This window comes from Antechinus flavipes, chromosome 4 (assembly GCF_016432865.1).
Source record: "Antechinus flavipes isolate AdamAnt ecotype Samford, QLD, Australia chromosome 4, AdamAnt_v2, whole genome shotgun sequence".
Taxonomy (NCBI): Eukaryota; Metazoa; Chordata; class Mammalia; order Dasyuromorphia; family Dasyuridae; genus Antechinus; species Antechinus flavipes.
The window spans coordinates 399070428-399092258 of record NC_067401.1 but is presented as its reverse complement, the minus strand read 5'-3'; the positions used below and the strand labels follow the sequence as shown (position 1 = coordinate 399092258).

General features: G+C 35.1%; 1 pseudogene; it reads right to left on the bottom strand.

The window, feature by feature from the left end:
• Positions 1-20280, bottom strand: part of LOC127561597 (claudin-6-like) — a 31474-nt pseudogene extending 11194 nt beyond the window's left edge.
• Positions 20281-21831: the final 1551 nt, after the last annotated feature.

Sequence of the window (21831 nt, the reverse complement as noted above, 5' to 3'; positions counted from 1 at the left end):
GATGGATCATATTAGATAATAGCTAAAACACAGCAGTTAAGGAGAGCCAGAATGTAAAACATTGACTAGGGAACAGGCAAGTAAGAATTATTATTTTATAAGTGCTAAAAGAGAAATAATAGAAACAAAACAAGCAAAGAAAAACAAACAGAAATAGCTCTGTAAATAGATATGGGAGAGGAAGACCAAGAATTACTTTTAAAGATGATATTGAATGAATGAAAGGAAAGAAGAAAGGTCAAAAAAATAGGACTAAATAGAAATGAATGGGAACAACCTCAAAGCCATGGGATGTAACAGAGGAAAGGTGGCAGGAAGTTGAAAACAGAAAGAAATTTAGTAAGATACTATGTGCAAAGCAAGCCATAAACTACAATGTCCTGGGTTGATATGTCAAATTTTTTTTGAATATCCACAGAATATATTTGGTTGTATTTAATCTGGAGGCAAAAGAGGAAGGAGATGATCAAGAGGGGAGAAAAAAGAAAAACATGGAATTTGTTTCTTCCCATAAAGAGTTAAGAGTTTTGAGACACTTTGAAATGTCATTACATTTCCATGATCCATGAACATCAAAAGCAGAGGGATCTTCAGTCTCCCCTGGGAGTTAGATGGGACTCAGAGATATCACTTTAAGTGAATATAGTTAAGTATGAACGCCTACTGATTTTTATCCTAGGACAATTCACATTTTCCCTTCTTTGTTACTGGTCTTCTCAGCCCTAGGCTGGCAGGAGAATTAAAATGATAAGAGGAGTTGGATCAATAAACAGTTGAATCTATCACTGAATAGCTATGGAACAACCTTCTCATCCACTTCAAATTACCAATGAAGTTCTCTTACACTGGTAATAATGATAGCTAACATTTACATAACTTCTTACGGTTTATAAACTGCTTACACATGCAATTTCATTTGATCTTCAAGATAACCCTTATTATTCTCATTTTTCAGATGAGGAAACTGAGACACAGACATTAAATGACTTACCTACAGTCATAGAGAATTAAATGATTGAAGCAGCTTTTTAATTCAAACATTCCTGATTCCATCCATCAGGCACTCTATCCACTGGTCACCTGGATGTCGCTAGATGATCCAGATATATTAGTGGCTCCCTCCTACCTATCCAGCCAGTTTAATATGCGAATCCTTTCAAGGTCGAACTGTTAGTTCCAACCTTTCAGGGTGCCTCCTGCCTCTCCTCACTGCTCAATCTGTTCTTTCAAACTATTGCTAATAATAGAAAGGCAATATTCCATTAGCCTCCATGAGGCATTTCAGAGAGAACATGACCATCAAGCCCTTTCCCTGCTCTCACCCCCACAAGAACTTGCCGTCTGAGGGAAAGCTCTACAAGCTGCCAAGTCAAGAGTTGCACGCTCCAGAGAGTTGCCTTAACAGAGCCAATCAGCATCTATTTACAAAGGTCTCTGTTACAGCCAAGTCTCTTGATATATTTACAATGTATCTTGTTTCAAAGTGGAATTAACTTTTGCTCCAAGGCCAGCTGATGTTTGAAACCATATAAAATATTTTATTACAAAAAAAGAACATGTCGTGTCTATGAGGATTTTCATGCTCCTATTTTAGGACTTAGATCAAAATTCTGTTGTCCAAGCTGCCCCCACCATTATTCCATTATTCAAAGTTACCATTTGTTTTGTGTATCTCTTTTCCTGTTACTGTTTTTAGCCATGGTTTAGCCACAAGATATAGTCCAAGAAATATGTATCCTTATGCAGAGACAGATTCAAGAACAATGGAGCTGTTTTGCTTATTCTCACTAGATGGCTGTGGCATAAGATGATAAAGTTTTTTGTTTGTTTTTTTTTCCTGTTAGGAATGTACCTAACCCTAGTTGTTAAATACTCATTTTGAGCTCCCTTGAAAAAAAAATCAATAAAATTCCTGATATATTCAGGGAGTACATATTGGTTGCTTTCCTTTGGGATTCTTGAAGAGGACCACAGTGACATCATCATGTTGGAGTCAAGGTATTTCAGACTGGGGCTGATCAAACCAATAAAAATTAAGAATATTCTACCACAGGTCGAGCACAAACAATATAATATTTCAAATGAAATGTATAAAATATCATTTGGATGATAATATAGTCAAAGAATTTTTAGAGTAGGAAAAGACTTTAGAAGACATATAATATCTAACTTTACAAATAAGGAACCTGAGGCCAGAAGTTGGATGACTTGGTAATATAGCCAATTAGTGTAAGAGTTAGAAATAGAATCAAGATCTTTTCATTTGAAATTTATTTCATTCTAAATCAACTCCCCATATTTGTGCTCAGGAACTAAAAGTTCTTTTATGAAAAGCTCAAATTACTTTATAGATCATAGATATAAAAGTACAAGCAATTAGAGCCAGAAAGAGCATTAGAGAACATGTAGTTCAACTTCATCATTTTATAGATGAGGGACCTGACCCAGCTATGGCCTATGGAGACTGAAAGTCTAAATAAGTGAGATGTATTTCAGGTTCTAGCATAAATTGGAAAATTTCAACTGTACTAAAATTGTACTTAGAAGCAACAGGGCATAATGGAAAGAGGATTGAATTGGGGGTGACAAAGACCTAGATTCAAGTCTACTTCCCACACATATTAGCTGTGATCTTAACTTCTCAGTCCCTTCAGGAACTCTAAGACAATAAATTACAGATGGGTTTCCACATTGCATCAATTAAAGGAATTCCCACACAGTAATACTGATGGTTTTCTATGAATCATGTCTGAAGTATTTTCAGTATTTTGAAATATAATTAAAAAATAATTGTATTGGATTTTTTATTTCCTTGATTACCATAATGTCTCATGTATCATTTCCTTTTCCCTCCCTGTAAAGGGCTAAAACTCTGAATACGTGCACTGGAATCAGACAACCAAGCACTTACGACTTAGACAATACTCTATTAGCATATGCTTGGAAAAATGGCCCTTCTCACTATTCTGTGCTGACTTGATCTTTTGGTGTATACAGATAATCGTAGGAGGGATTAGGGAGTGGAATAAGACAAGCCAGAGTCACTTTGGAGGAGGGCGAGGAGAAGGGAGGTCAGTTGGTGGAGAGCATGTGGCAGTTTTGTCGATCCCCTTCACTTTTCCCCCTAAAGATCAAGGACTTTTGCTTATCCTGACTCCAACTGATTCTGAGGCCTCCAAGGAGCTAATCCGGACTTCATACCTCCCCAAGAACCATCCCATATGATAATTATTGGGTGTTGTTTCTGTTTGCTTTTTTGTTTTCAGAGGGAAAAAACAACATGCAATTAATCAAGCCAATAAGAACATCCAAAAACATGTACAATGTGTAACACCTTCACAAAGAAATAGTTTGGAGATGTCTTCTCATACCTCTTCATTCAGGTTTGACTTAATCTTTTTTTAATTAAAGTTTTTATTTTAAAAATACATGCATAGATAAGTTTCAACATCCACCCTTGCAAAACCTTGTTCCAATTTTTTTTCTCCCTCCTTTCCCCCCACCCCCTCCCTTAGATGGCAAGTAATCTGATATATGTTAAGCATGTGCAATTCTTCTATACATATTTCCATAATTATCACACTGCACAAGAAAAATCAGATCAAAAAAGAAAAAAATTACAAAGAAAACAAAAAGCAAGCAAATAACAAAAAAGGTGAAAATAATATCTTATGATCCACATTCAGTCCCCACAGTTCTCTCTCTGGGTGTAGATGTGATGGGTCATCACATGACTATTATAAGAAATGATCAGCAGGATAATTTCAGAGAGGCCTGGAGAGATTTACATGAACTGATGCGACATGAAATGAGCAGAACCAAGAGATCATTATACTCTGCAACAAGAAGATTATATGATAATCAATTCTGATGGACTTAGTTCTTTTCAACAGAGAGGTGATTCAGGCCAGTTCCAATAGTCATGTGTTAAGTGTCTGAGGTCAGATTTAAACTCAGGTCTTCCTGACTTCAGAACTGGTGCTCTATCCCACTGGCATGGCCCAGCCATGAACACTGAATATTCCTCAAGTTATTTAGATTGCTCTTTAATTCTTTAAAGTGAGCTTTGTAATTGAATCTGAAAACCTATTGTGAGCTTTGGGAGGTTGATCCTTAGATATTTTATTTATTTTGCAGTTATTTGGAATGTGATTTCCTTTTCTGTTATTGCTTCTTGTGATTTCTTATAATTGTATGAAAATACTTTTGATTTTTGTAGATTTATTTTGTGTCCTCTAGTATGTAGTTTATCTAGGCTTAGTGATTTAAACTTATTTAAATACATTTATGTGTCTTTTTCTATCTCCTTATTTATCTCATTTCAATTCCTAAACAATCATTTTTATTACTCCTTTTCCTATCCAAAGTTCACTTTCCTTGAAAGAGAAAATAGAAGCAAAATAGGAGCTTAATAGTTCTGTCTACTCTCTGTTATCAGTTATCATTAGGTCATGTATGATGATAATGCATGATCCTTTGTTTCTTCTTTTTTCCTAAGATAGGTAAAACAAAAATAAAACTCTCTTCTTGCCCTTAGTATTCCTCATCAAATCAGTTCATTCTGTTCACAAGCATTCCTGAAACTATTCTTATGGTTCCATGTTATGTATCTGTAGCTTCCATGTTATGTATCTGTAGCTTCCATTTCCTGCCCTTTCATCTTCAGTTCATGCTCTCTCAAAATCTAACTTGGTCAGCTCTGTACAACCATATTGGTTTTTTCAGACAACTCATTTTTCCTTCTCAATAGAATTGTTTCTTTTGATATCTTTGGAATTTCATTTTTGATGTTTTCCATATATCCTGAGACAAGTAGGTGGTACAGTAGATACAGCACTGAACCTGGAGTTAGGAAGACCTGAGTTCAACCTAGCCTTATATAAGAATATATTAGAAACTGTGCTAGAAACTTTCCCAATAAGATCAGAAGTGAAATAAGAATGTTTATTATAAACAATATTATTCAACATGGCACTAGAAATGTTAGCATGGAATTAAAAGAAGAAAAAGACATTGAAGGAATCAAAATGGCAGTGAAATTATAAAACCATTGTGAGGTTTTTTGTTTTTTTTTTTTTTTTTTTGCAGATAATATGATGTGTATAGCAGGAAAATACTAGAGATGTGACTAAAAAGCTAGTTGAAACAATAATTTTAACAAAGTATCAGGATATAAAATAAATCTAGTCACATGATCAGCATTTTTATATATCACCAATAAAGCCCTGAAAAAAAAGAATTAAAATAGCCATAGATGATATAAAATATCTGAGCATGTACTTGCCAATTTGAAAAATCCAAGAACCATATAAACATAATTATAAATTTTATAGAAATAAATTCATGTTTAAATAACTGGAGAAATATTAATTATTCATGCATAGGCAGAGCCAATATAACAAAAATGATATTTCTATTTAAATTAATCTATTCAGCACCATCCCAATCAAATTACCATACATATATATTGAGCTAGGAAAAAATGACAAAATTCATTTAGAAGAACAAAAGATCAAGAATATAAAAATAATTAATGGAAAAAATATGAAGGAAGAAAGTCTAACAGTTCTTAAAGACTTAAGTTTTGCTGATAAGAATTCACTGGCAAAAAATTGTTAGGAAAATTTGAAAGCACTCTAGCAGAAACTAATTATACACCATTATTTTACTAAGCATTTACCAAGATATGATTAAAATAGATGTGTGCTAGATATAAAGATACATATCATAAGAAAATTAGAAGAATATGAAACACAGAAATTTATGAATAAATAAGAGATAATATTGTGAGATATAAAAATAATTTTGATTATCTTAAATTTAAAAGGGATTACACAAATAAAACCAATATAGTCAAGATTAGAAGGAAAAAAGAAAATTTATGGTAGTGGTGGATTTCATAGGCACTTTATTAGATAAAAGCCTTATATTTCAAAAATATCAAAATTTTATCAAGTTCATATGAATGAATCATTCTCAAAAATAATGGTCAAAGGATATGAACAGAAAGTTTTTGAAGAAATACATCAAAGCTATATATTGTCATATAAAAATGCTCTAAACCATTTTTGATTAAAGAAATTCAAATTAAGACAACTTTGAAACACCATCTCACACATATCAGACTGGTTAAAATGATAGAAGAGGAAAACAAGAAGTGTTGGAGGTAATGTAGAAAAATTGGGACACATACACCGTTGGTGAAACTATGAACTGATCCAATAATTTTGAAGAGCAATCTGGAATTATGCCCAAAGAATTATAAAACTATGTTTGTACTCTATTTTCTAACACCACTATTAGGTCTATTTCCCAAGTTGATCAGGTGTTACAGGAGTCACCCACTAATGGCTGCTGGGAATCTGACTTTGACTAGCAGAATAGATCCCTTCATGTGAGAGGAAGATAACAATGCAAGAAGCCTGAGAGGCAGCTACATTCTCTGACCTCTCTCCTCTTCTCTCTTGCCTCCAATTTATTTCATTTCCAACTCAACATCTGTGTCAATAAAGGTTGATTTCCTTCAAGTGTGTTATGATTCACAGCTGCGGGAGTACTCAGAGAATTGACCTGCCCTTAACAATCAGGACAAAAGGAAAAGAACATATATATTTATTCTGTTACAGTGGAGAGAGTACTGGGCCTGGAGTCAGGAAGATTAATTTTTCTGAGTTTAAATCTGAACTCAAACACTTACTACCTGGGCAAGTAACTTGACCCTATTTGCCTCAGTTTCCTCATCTGTAAAATGAGCTGGAGATGGAAATAGCAAGTCACCCCAGTATCTTTGCCAGGAAAACACCAAATAGGGTCATAAAGAGTTGGACATGACTAAAACTACTCAGTAACAACAATAAATAATTTGAAACAAATAATAGTTTAAAACATAAATAAAACATGCTTTATTGTTCCCTTTGGGGACTCTAAGGTTAGTAAATCATTTGAGTGCAGAAGTTCTGACTATAATAGGACTAAAGCCAGTCTGGCTCTAATATGTTGAGTCCCTGGGTGTGGAGGACCACAGAATGCTTAAGGCAGGAGGCGGTAGGAGTGGGGAGGGGGGGGGAAAGGGGAGGGTGGAGAAAGGGAAAGGAGGGAGTTAAACCTACCCAAGTCTGAAAAATTGGAGAAGGTTAAAGCTTCTCTGTTGATCAGTATTGGGAATGAGCCTCTTGAGTGACCACTGCTTTTCCAGTTTTATTGGGATAAAAAGACACAGTCTCAACAAAAACCAAACAAATGAAAAAACACCTCCAAAATCTTAAAAGAAACTATAACTCCTATTGTAAGGCAGATAGATGGCAACATGGATAGAGAGATAGACTTGAAGTTCCGAAGGTTCATCTCTGTGAGTTCAAATCTGGCCTCAGACATTTACTAGTTGTGTGACTACTGAGCCAGTCACTTAACTCTGTTTCCCTCAGCTTCCTCATCTATAAAATGAGCTAGACAAGAAAATGACAAACCACTCCAGTGTCTTTGCCAAGAAAACCACAACAAAAAAAAGTTGTGTATAGTTGAAACAAATGAAAAACAAAAATTCTAAAATATCTGTAATAGCTCTGTTTGTAGTGATAAAGAATTGGAAACTGAGGGGATACCCATCAATTATGAAATGACTGGATATATTGTGGCATACAACTGTGATTGAATACTGCTGTGCTGTAAGAAATGATGAGCAGTTTGGTTTTAGGAAAACATGGAAAGATTTGTATGAAACAATCCACCAAAACAAGCAAATCCAAGAGAATGTTGTATATGATAACAGCATTATTGCTGAAGAGTAAATATAAATTACTAAGCTACCCTGAGTTATATGACTATTCAAATCAGCTATAAAGGACTTATAAAGAAAGTTACTATCTACCTCCAGGGGAAAAAAACTGATATATGGAACAATGTATTGCATAATTTCACATATACATCTTGTTTAATGTTGGCCTTCTCAAATGCAAGTTTGAGAGGGAGAAAGGGAAACAACTTGGAACTCAAATATAACCCCCAAAAGTTAAATAAATATTTTTTCAATTCCAAAATATAACGTAAAGTGAGCTATTCTTATTTTTATCATTAATTACTATAACTGTTTAGGTTTTGAATTCAGCTAAATGGAAACTATTATTTTTCACATATTCCAAATAAAGAGGTTATGAATTTGATTTTCTACTCAGTTACAACAAAACCCTGAAAAATTCATTTTAATGTTCCACTAAGATTGATCATAAACTGAAACCAGATGAAAATACTGACATTTTTTAAATAAAGATTAAAACTTCTTTTGCTGTGAGAGATGGAAATTTTTTCCAAGGATTAATTAATATTCTATGTTTACTACATATACTTAACATTTATTTGGACACCATACAAATAATATTTGTGTATGTGTATATATACATAAATTATATATGTAAATATACACATGTATTAATTGTATTTTCACACATACATATACAATGTTAAGTTTAGATTCACATGTGTGACTTATATCAGAGAAGATGGGAAATAAATACAATATTTATTGTAACTATTCCTTGGAAAGGCTTTCCGTCCCACATACACAAAAAAGAGATTTTAAAATTATTCAAGAAATATATGCATACATGTATGTACACATGTACTTATATGTGTATTTGTGTGTGTGTATAAACCTACCATTCTTCCAAGAAAAAGATTATTATAAATTCCTCAAGTTTAACATTTCATAATTTACAAAGAAGAAATTAAATAAATGAAGAATTGGCACTTGTCCCTACAATCCTTCACTTAAAACTGTCTGGCATATAGTAGGCATTTCAGTATTGACTGATTGACTGACCAAAAAGATTATAGATTAGAAAAGTAAATTGACTTTGTTGTTTATTCTTTGCTCTCAAAGACAATCAATGATATCAGTAGAGTGATGTCTTGACTTGCAGATGATTTGGATTTAAATGAGAATTTTAAGTGTATTAAATGAGGATTTAAGAGCTGTGAAGACATCAGCTTCTCTCTCTTCTCCAGAATCATCAGAGTCCAGTAGCAAAGCATAGATCAAGATTATAAAAGTAGAGGGAAGGTGGGAAAGTAGATAAGAAAATGAACTGGTCTATTAGTGATTATCTATTTATATCTTCATTTATTAATTAAACTAGTTTTGATCAGCTGACAGAATTTTATGTTTGGTTTTGATTGCAATAGGTAACTACTGGATTAATTCAGTAGGAGAGAATAACATGATTAGACCCACATTAAGGAAGATAACTGATATCTAAGTATAAGATGGACAGTATTAAGGAGAAATTTGAGGAAGAACAAGCAGAAAGCTATTACAATAATTCAGTTTTGAAACAATTAAGACCTGCCCTAAAATGGTAGCAATTTGGAGGAAAGAAGGAGGTATATATTAGGGATGTCACAAAGGTAAATTTGATAGAAATTGGCAATTAATTGATAAGATATGGTAAGTGAAAAGAATAAGAAATCAAGGCTGATATCTAGGTTGTGAGCCTGAGTGATTGGAAGGATTGTGTGACTTCAACAGTTACAAAGAAGTCTGAAAAAAAGGATGGTTTTGGAGGAAATATAGCAAGTTCAGTTTTGAACATATTGAGTTTAAGATATCTACAGGAGTTTGAGATGTTCAATAAGTAATTGGAAATATGGAATTGAAGGCCAGGAGAGAGGTATAGGGATTAGATAAGTAGATCCAGAGTCACTGATGAGATCAAACCATCATATACCAAGTTAAATGGTATGTGAGGAAATGAAAGGAAATTAGACTAGAAAAGAGAAGAAGAACTTACAACAGAGCCTTGGGAGACAGTCATGGCTCATGGTTGTAACACAGATAAAAATCCCAAAAAGGAGACAAAAAGAAGCAGGCAAAGAAGCAAAAGCCTAGAGGGAAGAAGACCAAGAACAGGTGATGAACAGTGTCAGATACTATAGAGAGGTCAAGAAGGATAAAGATTAAGAAAATATCATTAAATTTGGCAATTGCTATAAATGGTAACTTTGAAGAGAGAATTTTCACTTGCATGATGAGATGAGGAACTATATAGAAAAATTAGAAAAAGAATAACAGGAAACAAAGTGAAGGCACTAATTAGAAATATTTTTCAAGAAGTATATACACAAAAAGGAAGAGGTATAGGACAATAACTAGCAGAGATGGCTGGATCAAGTGAAGTTTTTTTTGTTTGTTTGTTTGTTTTTAAAATAGGAGAGGCAACAGAGAAGTAGCCTTTAGATAAGGAGAGATTGAATATTAATGAACAAGTAAGGATGGTTAGGAGGAAGGGCATTCTGCATGGAATGGGATTACTCGTGCATGTAGAAAGGGTTTCCTTTATAAGAAGGGATACCTCTTCATGTGAGATTGCCCCTTTTCAACTCAAATGCTACTCCCAGGAAAAAGTCATGTTTTCTTAACTCATTACCATGCTGCTAATTCAAGCAAGCTTTCATTAATACCACCTCCTTCAGCCTCCTCTCTACTCTAATTGGAGGGCTGGAGGGCAGAGTATCTAACTCTTCTCAATACCTTCCTTCATAGAGGGCAGAAACTGATCTTAGGTCACTTTGCATTTGCTTTCATGTCTGTTTTCAGCTCCATGGAACCAGATGCTCCCAAGCCTGGTTCTGTTACCACAATCCCTTTCCTGTTTCTTTTTGTGTGTTGTCTTCCCCTTTAGATTATAAATTTGCTGATATATTATTATATCGTCAGCACTTAGCACAGGGACACAATAGGTACCTAACAAATGTTTGTCGAATTTTTTGGATTGCCATTAAAAGGCAATATATTTTGTGAAGACAAGATAAAAAGAAAACTATGACTTTATATTTCTCTTTAGGGAAAAAAGTCATCTTGTATAGTAGAAAAGATATTGGCACTGATGCTAACTCTAGCTCTGAAGTTAGGGGAAGATTTGTATTAATTCTCATCTGTTATTTAGCAGCTATTCCCGGATCCATCAATAGCCAGCTTCACAAGTCATATAATCTCTCTGAGTTTGTTTCTTCATTGGGGTTGATATGAGGTGCAAAACAGATAATAAATCGCCATATAATTGTTAGCTATTATTATTATTGTCCATCTCACAAAGTTCTTTTGAGGAAAATGCTTTTTAAATTGCCAGATACTATATACATTTAAGGTACTTTGGAGGGAGGAGAAAGGAAAATTGAATGGAACTGTAATTTTATTGATATAGTGTTCCAAGGGAAGAACGTTCCTCTACAAATAGAGCAAATAGTTTATATAAGTACCTGAAGTACCAAGAAATTAAGTAATTTTCTCTATATGTATCAGAAGCAGAACCTGATCTAGCTGACTTCCAATTTCTGCTATCTATCCACTATAATTTATGCATTTATCCACTGGCCTCTCTTATAATGGTCCTAAATGAAACGAAAAGGTTTAGAAATAATCTGAGGGCCTCTTGGAATGCTGTTTTCTTTTACAAATCAACATTAGGATTCACAAGGTCTCTTTCAGTACTATATTTGGTCAAAATGTCCAATCTTGCTTTCTCTTCTCTGATGAAATTTTTCTGCTCTCTTAACACCTTACTAATGTAAAAAGAATTGCAAGGAAATGTCACCAATTCACCAAAGTTCCAAACTTGCTTTATTTGCTTCTGATTCACTTTATTGGCGTATTTTCCTCCACAGCTATGAACAGGACACATAAGTAATGCTTCCCTTTGACATTGTTCTGCTAGTTTATGAAATTGTTTTATCTCAGCTGTGTTATGACCTGTTACCAACAGTAGGAAAGACACCGGATATCTCAATGCCCTTTATCAGAGGTTAATGAACACTAGTGAATGCCACAATCTCAAGGCTCCAGAAGTCTATGGTAGCAGTGTGGTTTCTACCACAACTCCTGGCATTGTTCCATTGTCTACTTCCTACAGAGCCTGATGCTAACCGTGAAGAACCAAAGAAGGAAATTTTGTTCACCTTGAACTTTAAGCAATGAGTGTAAGTTACTATTATTAGGTACTACCTAACTGGTCCTTATGGTTCAGATAGAATGTTTCAAAATGTTTATTTAAAGAGATGGGTGCTTGTTTTTTGTTTATTTGTTTGTTTTGTTTTATTTTTTAATGTATCAGTTGTGATGGGTTTTTTGTTTTTATTTTTGTTTTTTTACTGGGACAACTCTCTGGGAAAGAGAAAAAGAAAAGACACTGGAATAACTACAGTGATGTAAGAAACAGAAAATATCAACAAAAACTTATTTAAATTTCTTTTAAATAAAGAGATAAGTAATAAGGGAATTCAAAATGACATCAAAAAGTAGAAAACAAAAGGGGAAAAAAAGCTTCTATCAAACAGTAAAGCTGCATTGCAACCCTGAAAATGTTTGATTTTTCTTGATGACTTATACTCAGCCATAGTTTCATCCAGGAATCTCTAATCACTTTAAGGGATATTACAAAATTCTCCAAACATAATTCATTTTAATTTTCTGTAATTAAAAAAATGAAACTTTGTTAAAATGTTACTTTTGAGAGGGAAGGAAAAGTGTCAGGAGTCACAGAAATCGAATAACAAGCAGGGTTGGAAGTCATTCACTTTTTGGTTAATTAATAAGTAAATACAAGGATACAGAACAACTTTCTTAAAGAAGCACCATTCTGAGCCTTACAGTCCTGTCACTATACTCAATTCTAGTCCCATTGTTTCAAGGTATCACTATAATTCTCAGAAGCAGTAAATGAGTTCTTAGTGCCTTTATAAAGTCTGGGTGCAGTTTTTCTTTGCTTCCAGTACAGAAACCAATGATTTAATGTCTGGTGTGCAGCTCCATTATCCATCTGCAGAGGCTACTCAAGAAGGAAGATAGGATAATAAAATAGCCAAGAAATAGCATCTATATAGCACTTGAGGGTTTATAAAGCTTTTTATAAATATTACCTCATTTTATCTTCACAACAACCATGGAAGGTAGAGATGAGGAAATTAAAGGAGATACAGTTTAAGTGACTTGGGGTGACAAATGTACCATTGCTTTCTAGAGTCACCATGCCAGGGTAATTAAAATATACCATCTTAGTGGAGAAATGATGAGGAGGGACTCCCAAGGATGGTGGGAAAATGGAGTCCCATTTATTTCAAGGACTTTCCCTTTTTTATACCCTCATACACTTAGGTGACAAAAACTCTGGGCATGTGCCCAGTATATATTGGGCACATGGGACCATATAAACAACTTGCTATTGTATGTAGTTTGCCATCTGGTATTACTCTTCCACCTGGTATCATTCTGCATCAATCCCAACACAGGTAGTCTTCTCAGGAAGGCCAAGAGCCCTTAGGAGATTTGGGGAGTTGAATCAGACATTGTTGCAGGTTCCCCTGAAGGGTCTTATGCCTCACCCAAAGTTTCCCCACTGTCTGTGACTCTCTATATCTTGCCCTTTCTTTTGTTTTAATTGAGCAGGTATATATACCAGTTAAATTCATCACCATGGGAGGAATTACACAGGCAAGTTGTAATGTCATACAAACAAGTAGTAATATAACAAACAATATAAATAAACAAAATACTATAAAAGATTTCTACGAGTCCCAAAAGGAAGGTGTAAAAAATAACTATTAATTCACAACCACATATATACCTCCTTCAGCAGCCAAGAAATAGTCCAAAACCAATCTATTGTCCGTCACTTCATGTGTCAGGGAATCCAATGGTTCCTGCTGGTTTTGAAGTCCTGCATCAGTCTTATGTCTCAGGGAATCCAATGATCCCTTCAGGTTGTGAAGTCTGCATCAATTTCATTGACAATTATTTTTGATGTTCATGAGTACACAAAGGCTTAACTGCCAGGCTCTTGTGGTGGGCACAGTCAGCAAGGGAACCATCTAATGTTTCTTGGGTCTTTTCTTTCTTTCTCAGATGGACAAAGCAAATACGGCTTGTGGGTACCCATCGGGTTCCTTCTCCATCTGTTGAGATACAAGCAAACCTCTTCCCCAAGCAGTTAACCTCTCTGGTCCCTTCCATTCACCACTTTCTGGATCTCTCCACATCACCTGGCGAATATCTAAAGATACTGGAGCTGCTCGCACTGGACACTGCCCTTCCAACAGATTATGAAACATGTCTGCCGGAGCCAGTACATTTTCATCAAAAAAAAAAAAAAATTAATACATAAAGTTAAATTTAGAAGTTCTTTAGAGTTATCTGTGGCTCCCCCTCTCTTATTTTTGGAGGAGCATCTTGATGTCTTCAAATTTCCATCTCAAAGGGGTAGTACTAAGTTCAACTGCTACTGATCCTCCTATTCTATTTGCTGTAATCTTTGGCCAGTGACTGGAAAATCAATGTATGGATGGGCACTGTTTTGTAAGCACTCTCAGAAGGTGAAATGGTCAATCCGACTGTGTGTGTGGAGGCAAGGGCCTACGGGTCAAACAGAGACAGATTTCAGCTTTCCAGGGGATATCTCAGTAGTCCCAGTAGCATACAGCGCTATTCTCCCTAATTGCAATCCCTTTCCCCCCCTTGCTTAAAGTCTCTTTGGGTATAATAGCAGTTGCCATCAAGCCCCAAGAGTTTTTTGCCTGGGGCCTTGGAGCTGAGCCCCACCTCTTGTAATGAGGACATAGGAGGTGATCAAAACTGCTTCATGGGTAATGTTGATGGTGTCATTGCCCCTCCTACTCCTCCTCTTCCTCCTACCCATGAAGGCAGAGTTGAGGGAGGAGGGTCAGGAAACGGGGAATACCCTAAGGGCACATGTTCAGGTGTAGGTAGAATGGAAAATGAATTTTGAAAGTGAAAAGCAAGCTTATCAGCAAGATACTTAAGATACTTAATTCCTTTTCTGCCCAACAGACAATTGTTCTTAAGATATTTAACTATTTTCTAGACCAACTGGGGACCAAATAGACCAGCCTTCTAGGGCAGTAAGAAGCAATATAAATCAGTAAAATACTTTGAAAGACTTCCTTAGCTCTGCCCCATGTGCTGTACCCTCCAGGGCTAAAGCACCAACCCTCTGCTTGTTTTCCTCCTTGTACTTCTTGGTTTGACCAATCAAGATAAAATCTTTCCTCTTTTTAAAATTTGTGGGATTCATTAAAACCAATTTTAATCCATTGTATTCAATTAGTTGTTCTCCCCCAAACTTCCACATCTCTGGCTCCAAACTCTCCTTCTTACAAAGCCACAGAGACGTGTACTCCAGAGCATCTAAGAACTCAGTGATCTGCTTCTGAGTTACCAACAAACCTTGCTTCTCTGTTAACCTAACTAAGCATGCTTCATACTTTCCTGGTGGAGGGAGGTGGGGAAGAGGAGAGGGGTGGTTGTGGAGGCTCTTAGTATTTACTTCATTTAAGCTGAAAAATGAAAGTGACCTAGAATAGCTCTCACTGATTCTTCCCACTTGCCTATTTTTATACTTACCCTTCCAAGTCATGGGGACTTCTCCACTAAACTCAGCCAATCCAGTCAGTCAAGCTGATGTGTGTAGGACCTCACCTAGAACCCCACGTTTGGGTACCAAATGTTGTGTCTTGTTTTCTACAGCCCCCACACTAGAGTGATTAAAATATCCTGCTTTCTAGAGCCCCCAAGTTGGGGTGACAAAACATACTGTGCTTTCTAGAGCCCCCATGCCAGAGTGATTAAAATTTACTGTCCTAGTGGAGAATAAGGTAGGACTCCTGAGGATGGTGGGAAAAAGGAGTCCATTTATTTCAAGGACTTTCCCCTTTTTATACCCTCATATCCTTATGTAACAAAAACCCTGGGCGTGTGACCAGTATATACGGGGCATGTGAGACCACGTAAACAACTTGCTATTGTACATAGTTTGCCACCTGGTATCAGTCTTCCACCTGGTATCACTCTGCTTCAATCACAACACAGGTTGTTACTGCCCCCTGACTTCTCAGGAAGGCAGAGAGCCCTTGGGGGATGGGTAGCCAAACCAGGCATTGTCAGCAGGTTCCCTCTGGGCTGAAGGGTCTTATACCTCACCCAGAGTTTCCCCACTGTGACCTCTACACTGATGTCATGAAAAAAAAAAAAAAAAAAAAGCAAATCTAGTCATTATAAGTAAAGAGCCAAAACATTTTTAATTAACCAAGGAAGTATCACTTTAAAAGCCAAGATCCAAAGAGCTCCCCCCCCCCTACAAAATTAAACAGAATTGGGGAGAGATTGGGTAAAGAGATCATAAACTTCTTTTGTTTAAAAAAAATCCAGGAGCAGAACTCTTGAGGAAGCCAAAAAGGAAGGAGTCTTTTTCATCTTGCAAATCCTAGGGCAAACCATTTTCAGCCTCAGTTTCCTCAGCAATAAAATAAGGATAATAATAACACATACCTACCAGGATTGTTGTGAGAATAAAATGAGATATTTATAAAGAACTGTGCAAATCTTAAAGAACTATACAAATGGTAGTTATTATTATTATAAAAGAGAAAAATGGGGAAAGTGTTGTGAAGAATTTCTGCATCTGATCTTTGGTAAAATTCAAGGAGAGACAAAGGAGTCCAGAGGAAAAAGAATTGTGTATTGCCAGGATCTGACATATGTATAGCATAAAATACATGAGATATACACATAGTTATATACATATGTATCTATAAATATGTATATGTATTTATATATGTATATATTACACAAAGCATGTCAAAAATATACTATGACAGACAAGAATACTAAGGGCAATATTAAGCTACATTAGGTAGCTAATAGATGTTTTCCTTGTTTAAAAGTCCTCCCTCTTTTCCTTACAATTTCTAATCTTTTAAAATTTCTACCTTCCTTTAAAGTTTTTCTCTTTTTCTCTAGCAATATGCTAACTCTGAAGGAAAGCCTTTTCTGATTCCCTTAGTTACTAGTATTCTAGTAACTCTTCAACTTAAATTTATCGTGTGTGTGTGTATGTGTGTGTGTGTGTGTGTGTGGGTATGTACATGTATGTGGGTATAGTTATGTGTGTGTGGTGGTGTGTGTGTGATATGTGTGTATGGTTATATGTGTGATAGATACATGTGGTATCTATTAATGGAATAGAAGGTACTTGAAGGCAAGAATAGTTATCTTTTTATACCCAGAATCTAGATTAATACCTTACACTTAATAATGAGTTCATAATACATTTTTCCTGCATTGGTTTGGATCAGAATTTGAATGAATGGTATCCGTCTGCATTATTTAAAATCTGAAGAGCTGTCACGTGGGATGGAGATCAGATTTATTTTTCTAGGGCCCAGAGGTCAGAACCACTAGTAGCAGATAATGGAGGAAAATTTGGACGGGAAATAAAATCTTCAACAATTAGAGAATTACCATGGCAGAGCCAAGATGGTGAAGAAAAAACAGTTTCCATGCTCTCCCCCAAACCCTTCTAAATATCTTTAAATAATGCCATAAAACAATTGCTGAAGCAGCAGACATTTCTCCAAGGAATAGGAGGAATAATTTTCCATCTAAAGACAACTTAGAAATTCAGTAAGAAAGGTCTGTTATACTTTGGTAAGAGTAGAATACAATCTAGCATAGCCTAAGTCAACATAGATCCAATCCCAGCAAATGAGAAATAGCTCTGGGAGTCACTGAATCAGCAGGGGCAGTAACCGCTTCTGGGACCTCTCAGCCCAAAAGTGGTAAAAGGGTCAAACAACTGGTCAGAAAGAGATTACAGGGGTCTCTCTGCTAGCACTAAGGCAGGACTCTACTGCCTTGCCATTCTAAGATGTTCACAATCCTGGGTGGCAGTGCCTGGACAGGGGGAGCACTAGCACACCAGAGCCTGTGGCAGCAGTGGAGCAAAAGACCCTGGTCCCACTTCCAGGATAGAAAAGAGTGTTTGGGTCACTCACAGACCAAAGCACAGGCTAGGAGAAAAATTGACACACCTCTCCTTAGATCATACTACCTTGGAAGAATGAAAAACTTAACATATCCCCCAAAGTAGCTCTGAAAACAAGTGTACAAAACTCCTAAAGTTTAGGACAATGTATTCTTCATCCTGGAAACAGACTCCTACTTCAACAAAGAGCTATTTCCCAGAAATAGTCTAGGAAAATGAACAAACAACAGAAAAATAATTCTGACCATGGAAAGTTACTACAGTGACAAGAAAGATTAAAACATAGACTTAGAAAATAATAAAATCAAAGCTCCTACATCCAAAGCTTCCAAGAAAAATATGAATTGGTCTCGGACATGGAATAACTCAAAAAGAATTTTAAAAATCAAGTAAGACAGGTAGAGGAAAAATTGGAAGAAAACTGAGAGTGATGGAAGAAAATTATGATTAATCAACAGTGTCATAACGTAGACATACACACACAAAAAAAGAAAGAAAGTAATTTAAAAACAAAATATGTTAAATGATAAAAGAAATACAAAAAGCCAGTGGAAAAGCAGAATTAGTCAAATTGGATAAAGAGACACAAAAATTCACTGAAGAAAAAAACTCTTTAAAAAGTAGACTTGGCCAGATAAAAAATTCACTGAAATGTAATTATTTAAAAATTAAATTTGATCTGTGAAGTGATATAATGAAATCCATGCAGCATTTTGTTATAAGATTAAAGCTTAAAAGTTACCCCAAAAAATTAGAATTGAGCAAATGGAAGCTAATGACTTTATAAAAAATCAAGAAACAATAAAACAAAACCAAAAGAATCAAAAAAATAGAAGACAATATGAAATATTTCACTGGAAAAACAACTGATCTGGAAAGTAGGCCCCAGAGAGGTTCTTCAAGGAAAGATTAGTGTTTTGTTAAGTGGATACTTATCCATGTATTGATTAGATTACAAAGCTTCCAAGGTTCTTTCCAACTCAGATTATATGATTTTGCTGTTATTTAAACTCTGATTTTGTTTCCTTATCATCTAACTTAACTGAACTCTTATAAGTTCATGCAAAGCATTAGAAAGGGATGTGACAGGAGAAAGACTTTTTGAAAGTTCTGATAAAGAATAGATATGTTCTATTTCCTTCCATACAATTTAGCATGGTAGATGATTCATATAGTTTTTTTTGTTTTTAAAAATTTGTATATAATTCCTGATTTATTGATTACTTTAATACCAGCTTAGAAAATATAACCTATGCAAAAAAGTAAAAAGTCAAAGAAGTCATTTGCTATTGCTTTCTGATGAGACCAAATTTTCAGATCACACTATCTTCTCCATTGCTTCCCCCTCTCACATATATAGAGAGAAATCTCTCAATAGGAGCAAAGTCAAGGGTGACTAAAAAGGTCATGCCCAACAGAAGGAGAAAAAGAATGTCTGGACCAGATCAAGAATGCATACATTCCACGGTAGAGAGCCAGAAGAATAAGTGCATACCTCTCCTTTTCATTTCTATCCTCACCCTCCAAACTCTGACAGTACAAAAGAAGTACAACACACCAGTAAGTACAACAAAGTACAACATGATCTGGGCAAAGTACTCTAGGAAAATTTGAGAAATTTATTGAAAGTAGTAATATTAATGAAGTCATTAAGGAACACAACTGTTGGTTGAGAGAGCTTCATTGACAGAAATCAAACTTTTATGAAAAGATGTTGCAGGAATAACCACTAGAGATCTATAGTGCAATTATTAGACATCGCCCTTCTTCAAATTAGGAGCCTTTATTATAACATTATAATTGCCTAGAATAAATAGTTATTTGTTATTTGAAGAAGAAAATATACATTTAGACATTTAATTAAACTCAACAGGTATTTAGTGTCTACCCAATACTTCCTCAGTTTGCAATTTTTTCTAAGAAAATATCCACTTCGTAGATTATCTGAGCTGGAACAGAACTAAACAGAGATAATTGAATTAGCTACTTAACTTTAGCTGACTGAGTAAACTAATTTTTAGAGAATGGACTTGGAGTTATAAAATCCTTAGTTCTAATCCTGCCTCTGTCATTAATTAGCTTGTGGTTCTGGGAAAAGATTTTTAACTTAGCCTCAGGATCCTTATCTATAAAATGGAGCATTGATAATAAAATAATTAAAAGTTGATAATAATTATTTGAATTATATTATCTGAACAGGGTTGTTAAAAGGATCAATCAAGAAAATACATTTAACGTGTTCTGAAAACCTTAAAGAAATATTCGCTATTATTATTATTATCCAACTTCCTCATTTTATAGAGGGAAAGGTACAGAGATTAACAGATTCCTCCATGGTCCCACAACCAATAAGCACCAGAGCTGAGAACTGAACCAGGAGTCCTGACTCAAGTCCAACACTCTTTTCTTCCTTTGCTGACCTAGTTGCTGTACTTTGTCTCTGTGCTGCCATTGACATCATTCCTTTGTGGGAAATTTGTAGCTATACTAGGAATAAAGGCACAATTCAATTCTGAAGGCTCAGCAAGAGCACATTAGTAGCTGCCATATCTTTCACACTTTTCCATACTATTATAATTTTATTTTCTCCCTTCTCTTGACTCCATAGACATGTATTCTGAGTTCTTACCATGTAACTGACTATCATTTATCATTTGAATGTAAGTGTAAGTTTGTATAAGTGAAGGAGTGTGGGAAAACAAGCAAAATGTTTCAAACAGTTCATTTAGTCAAAGGAAAATGTATGGTTTATGGAGGCTTTTTTGTGTATCTTTCCTGTGTTTACGAACTTCAAAATGGAGAGTGTGAGGTAAATGATTAAAGGAAAAGTTCAAATTCTTGAATCTTATGTATTTTCCCCCTCTTGTATTTATTTTTATACCCATCATTTAATCTACATGGGAGGTACAGACTTGGCAATATCTTTATGATTTATCAGGTCAGCAAAATACAACAATTTTGATGACAAAATTCTAATTTTATCCAGTGTTACAGTGTTTCTAAACCTAAATGTCAAACACAAATTCAAAAATAGCCCTTGGGAGTGTTTCCCTCAAACAGTACAAATTAGCCCATAAGCTCCAGAGGTCAAGGATGTGCAAAGTTTAAAAACAGGGCAGAAAACACTACGAAAACGCTAAAATATTAGCAGGCATGTTAAAGATTTATGATTAGGAATATATTACGAGATTCTATTTTCAGTCCAAACTTTTTCAATAGTAGAATATCCAGTGTGTACAAGAGCTATCCTAGTTATTGAAAAATAAACATGATGAGAAAGACTCTCTAAAAATAGAATTTCTTTAAAAGAGCTTATTTTTTAAAGTACCAACATCAAGATATTTGCACTCACTCACCAATCTCAACTAACACCCTTGAATGTCTCTCCCTCTTCACATCCCATCTTTAATCTCCTAATATTTAACTTTGAGAGACCTGAGGTTTCACTCATAGGGGTTATATTCCTACCAGTGGAGGTCAGAATCTATTTGTGACTTTCTAGGCCATTCTTACCATGATCTTTCATAAATATTGCACTGAGAATCTGCCCAACATTCTAGAGGCCTTTCTCTAAATTTTAAAATATTTTACAGATACCACCACACTCATGATGTCCATCTCTAACACTAAGTATCAGTCAATAGGGTTCTGGGGTTGGAATCAGGGATGCCTGAGTTAAAATTTGGCCTCAAATCCATGTGACTCTGGACAAATTATTTAACCAATCTCTGTCTGCTTCAGTTTCCTCATCTGTGAAATGGAGATAATAACACTTACCTCCTCCTTGGGTTGTTGTATAGATCAAATGAAATATTTGTAAAGAGTTTTGCAAATTTTAAAATGTTATGTAAATAATGCTTTTATTATCACTGTTATTGTATCAGTACACAATAAGCTCACTTTTCTTTTCTGATCAAATATACCTCTGCTGATATCTTTTGTACCATTTCTTGTATGTATTGTGTTGTTGATAAAATGCTGCTAATTACCGTAGTTCTGATACTCCTGT